Raw genomic sequence first — 5352 nt, 5'->3', positions numbered from 1 at the left:
GACAGACAGACAGACAGACAGACACAACACACACACACACACACACACACACAGACACACAGACAGACACACACACACACAGACACACACACACACACACAGACACACAGACAGACACACACACACACACAGACACACACACACACACACAGACACACAGACAGTCAGACACACAGACAGACAGACAGACAGACAGACAGACAGACTGTGTCTGTGGGTTCAGCGGTGTATAATAGCTTTTCAAAGCCTTGCCTGAGCTTTCATATCTGCTTCCTCTTCTGAGCAAATAAACACTGTGTTTGTGGCGTGAGCGTGCGAGAAAACTAAAAGTTAATTGTGTTTTATTAACAGGTAACTGAGCACACAGATGTTAAATAGCTTCCAGACAGAGGTGGTTGGACGGCCTTTGTGTACAAACTGATTGTGATTTTGTGGACTTTGGTTCCATTAACCCCATCGGTCTCCTGCACCGTTTTGCTTTTGTACTCTGGGAAGAAATGTGAAGCTAACCTGAAAAAAAAAAACACAAACTGTTTAAACATGAAGGATCTCTGGAAGCTTCAGTGTTTTCACTGATGTTGATTGTGGAAAAGTTTTATTTACACTGTAAAGCTGTGCTTGTTGAATTCATTATTATTTCCACATCAGGTCACTGAGCTGGTTTCAGTATGTCAACAACGCAAGCATGAAAATATTTAAGTAGGCAGAGTTGTAAAGTAACTAAGTACAAATACTTTGTTACTGTACTTAAGTAGAATTTTTGGATATCTGTACTTTACTTGAGTAATTATTTTTCAGCCTACTTTTTACTTCTACTTCTTACATTTTCACACAATTATTTCTACTCCTTACATTTTTAAAAAAGGCAAGAAGTAGAAAGTCATTATTCTGATGTCATTTTTGTTTGTTTTCATTCCAGCTTGTTATAAAAAATAAATACTATCCATATAAATTGTGCTTAGAGTGAATTTAACTGTGGTTGAATGAGAAGTATAAATATATAAAATTCTGATACCTTATTAGTTTGTACACAAACTAATCATGTCACACTCCAGCAGGACATAATCATTAAAATAAAAGTACTGTACTTACGAAGTATTTGTATTTCATGAGTTATATTATTGCCTTTGGCCGCAGCACTCAGATAGATTTTTATTTCGGAGAAAAGGTTTGGGCAGCCTTGATATATGTACTGAAACAGACTAGTGCATCCTAAATTTAACATAAATTAATTATTTTTATAGGACATAGATTTTCTGTAATAACATTTATTAGGCGGTGACACCCCCAAAAATGCATAAATGACTAACTGCTCAATTTAAATCAATACTTTTACTTTTAATACTTAAGTACAAAAAATATCAGATACTTTTATACTTTTACTTAAGTAATATTCCTAAAAGAGACTTTAACTTTTACCAAAGTAATTGTACTTTTACTCAGGTATCACTTTGTGGTACTTTATACAACTCTGCAAGTAGGTATGATTGCAGACAAAGTAGGTGTTTCCAAAGGAAGGCGTTTCTCAAAGGACACACCTGATTGAGAAGGGGTTATCTGCGGAATCAAAGTGGGCGTGTCACAAAAGTGGGCGTGTCTAAAGCATAAACACTGTGAGCTACGAGGCCGACATGACAGTTTCCTTAGATTCTGCTTGATCTCTTTACAGCCTGACCCTGACCCCAACACTAAGGTTAACCAGGAGAAACYTGACCCAAGTTGGGGTCTCCAGAAAAAGTGGTGCCGTACAGTAACGCCCCTTTTATTCTTGTCTAATCAGGTYGAACCGTACGGTGACACCCCTTTTTTTTGCTTGTCTAGTCAGGTGTGTCCCCTTAAAAAAGTCCGTCAAATCAGGTGTGTCGCTTTAGAATCGTTGGGACACGCCCACTCGTCCGAAGAGACCGCTACTTGATTTTTTGTTTATTGTGACAGGCCTAATCGTTAGTTTATTTTTCTAGCATCGGACTTTCATTTATTTAGTTTCTTTCTGTTGTAACCAAAGTCATCAGAAGACTTAATAATAGGCTGCAGATTATATTAATAACCATTTAACCATTATTGTATGTTTATGTGGAGACGCCGCCAATATTGGACCCAACGTCTTCATTCATTATTTCCACTTCTTCTAACAAAGAACTCACAGATACACTTCAAAATAAAAGCAACATCAGTCTCTAGCGGATTTTAAATTATTGTTTTAGATATTTAGAAATAGGGAGAACTAACATGTTTGATACATTGCGACTTGGTTTTAAAAAATCTGTTTTGTCTGCTAAAATTAATGTAAACATAGTTAAAGTCAAAAATAAAAAAAAATTAAAGAGATGAACCGACTTTTTAGAAAAACAGAGCAAATACAAATAGCCAATCAGTAGCTGTGTTTTGTTGACCTTGAAAATGTGCAAATTAGAATTTTGAAAATAAGTTTGGTTAATGTAAACACTTAAATTAAAAAATATATATGTTTTTTTGACAAAATGGTTTTGCGCTATAAGGTGGTTTTTCGGCCGTAAGAAAATTGGTGTATTTTGCAAAACTACAATTGAAACACTTTTAGTGTTTACTCTTGAGAAACCCGTTTTTTGAGTCTGCAGAGAACTCCTCCTCAAAACGTTCACACTCAAACTGGTGAAATACTGTGTGAAAAGTGAGTATTTCAAACATCGCTGCACTGTCCGCCATTGTTACTGTTGTTCCTCTGAGTGTGCGAGTGCAGAAAAACTGTTGACTGCAGCCGTCGATYTCGCGCGCGTGTAACTTCACACAAATCCTGTGAATTTCAAAAAATCTGCACTCCAAGAACCCAGGTTCAAAAAGCTTCATTGTCAGAGAAAATAACAACTGTTTTTACGGCCAAAACGCAGCAGAAAAGTTACGGCTAAGCTTTAAAACAGCATTGAGTCGTTAACGTAACTGTGCATTTTCTACAAATACAAAAAAGGCGAATAAAACATTGTAATGTTTAAGAAATACGAAATAATACACATGATTTTACACATTTTGTCACATAGATGGCATATTTTTTAACTTGCCAAGCTAAAACAAATTAACGTTATTTGCAGGGGTTCCACCGCAATCAAATGTTTCAGTGTTTTGGTGTTTTTAAAACAAAACAAAAAGGTAATTTTTAAGTTAGAAAGGTGGAGTTTGACCCAGATGTCGGCCCAATAAAAAACATTTTTTTAGGCTGAAATATTTTCATAAGAACCGGTGCTCTGATCACACAGACAGAGGCGACAGAATATGTTAGGAAACAGTTTATTTTCAGTGAATGATCAGCACTGTCTGCTCCCATCACCAGTCACCAGTCYGGACTGAACCCAACCCCCCACCTCCAATTACTCCCCTGATGCTGCAATTACAGTCATCCTCTGCTCCTGGGGTGTGTTAACAATTTCTCTAATGCGTGTGCAGAGATTTCTCAGTGTTCTGAGAGTGCTTGTGTTTTTACAACTTTACTTTGGGAGTTAAAGATCAGATTTTTGTGTAATAAAATAAAGATTCTTCTCCTAATGTCATCCCATGCAGGCTCACACACAAAGCTCTGTATGCTCTCACAGTATTGTGCCTAAATATTATGAATGCTTAACATAATTGAAGCTCTTGAAGTTGTTCAGATTTTCCAAAGAGGAGTTCTGTGGGAAGGCAATGAATAATCAGTATCCTACCTGTTGTAGACAGCTTTCATTTGGGCCAGACTGATAATGATGCACAGTAAATGCTAGTCTAGAAACCTTTAAAGCATCATTTTGGTGTTAAACAGTTATTTACATGAAATTGTAAAAACATTTGCAAACCCTAATGGTGTCAGCAGCTAAGTGTAGCACGTCCTGTGCAGCCTGAGGGACTTCCTGCAGGAACAATGTTATTTATGCCAGAAATATTGTGTAACACAAAACTGACAACAACGTAAAAGTTAGTAAAGTGCTGCTCAGACTAACCCGTCAGTTTGGTCAGAGTTAAAATGTGATTTTTCCAAATGATATTTATTGTTTAAGGTTAGAATAATACCCTGTTTAAAAGAGTAGAACTACTGTTTTAAAGTTGTACTCATAAGTATTAGTACTTTTATTATTGTTCTGGTTATACAAGATCAAACCTGACCTTCACTTGTTGAGTTTTTTATGAAAGTTTTTTTTCCATCCCTTTAACATGTGTCTTCATAAAACTGCCATATTAGGAATTCCTACAGAATTTGATGGAAAACCAGTTTTAGAGTGAGAAATCTCAAAACTTTGTGTTTTTGTGTGGACGGARAAAACTCTTTGGAAAAAAAAATGATGACATCATAGCACACCACTACTCTAACCTATGACCTGAGTGTGTCCTCTTTACATTTTTTCACCCAGTGTGCAGGCTTTCTGTGTATGCTCCTTGTTTCCTGTTTATGGTGTATTTTTGCAGCAGTGCCGCCTAGAGGGCTGCTATGGCTACTACAGCATTTTGGTCCAGAATTTTTGTCCTGAAATATTTCTAGAAATGATATTGTGTTTACAAAAATAATTTTAAAATGACAAAAAAAAAAAAAATCATCAGTCTGTAAAAACTGCTTGTCTGTGCCAACAGAACTCGCCAAAATATTTGATCTTTTTGTGTGTGGGATTACAAATAATTACATCAATTCTTTATATTTTGGTCACTTCTTTCACATTTTACAAGCAAAATGTAGGGCATTGTTTCTACACCCTCATGAAGAAAATCATAAGATTATAATTTTATATAACCAAGACTGGGACAAACTACTTCCTGCTAAGAGCAACCAACGTCCACTTTACTTACKAATTCATAATAATGATGCCTGCTGCTGGAAATTGGATATTTCAGCCTGTCAGAGGCCATCTGTAAAAAGAATCACAATATATATTCCTACAGTTTGGCAGAATGACAACCGTTCTTAGTTTATACTTCAGAAATGATTCCTCTTAAACTAATGGAAAGCTTCATCCATTTAATCCAGCTCATTTTCTCTGATGGAGATGTAACAGCTGGTTACATAACTTCCACAAAGAGCAGAAATTACCTTTAAAATGTTCCACCAATGTTCCAAATTCAAAGAAAAGGGAATATGTTGATTTCTGCTCATGAAAAAAAAACATAAATCTCTTAAAAGGATCTCTGGTTAGTTGTAACATTAGACTTTATTTGATAAACATTTATTTTAACTGTAAAATAAAGACTGTAAAAATACTGTAGTCTGTTTAGTTTTGTAAATTTTCAAAGATATATTTTAACACGGATGGAGCCATTTTCTTTACGTGCAAAGCATTCTGGGTAAATGATGACGTGGATAGGTCCTCGGTGTGAGCGAGCTAGATCCACCCTGAAGGTTAATCTTGGACAATATCTGAT

General features: G+C 35.9%; 1 long non-coding RNA gene across 1 annotated transcript in view; it reads right to left on the bottom strand.

Moving 5' to 3' along the window:
* Window positions 1-324: 324 nt before the first annotated feature.
* The window catches only part of LOC106533586 (uncharacterized), a 6083-nt gene continuing 1055 nt past the window's right edge, over window positions 325-5352 (bottom strand). The window contains exons 2-3 of the long non-coding RNA XR_001312254.1: window positions 4783-4842; window positions 325-510 (exon numbers count right to left, since the gene is read on the bottom strand). This is a non-coding gene — a long non-coding RNA (uncharacterized LOC106533586). The remainder of the gene's footprint in view (window positions 511-4782; window positions 4843-5352) is intronic.

Source organism: Austrofundulus limnaeus, unplaced genomic scaffold (genome assembly GCF_001266775.1).
Source record: "Austrofundulus limnaeus strain Quisiro unplaced genomic scaffold, Austrofundulus_limnaeus-1.0 Scaffold976, whole genome shotgun sequence".
NCBI lineage: Eukaryota > Metazoa > Chordata > Actinopteri > Cyprinodontiformes > Rivulidae > Austrofundulus > Austrofundulus limnaeus.
Note: the sequence above shows the minus strand (reverse complement) of the source record. Positions and strands in the feature narration are given on the sequence as shown.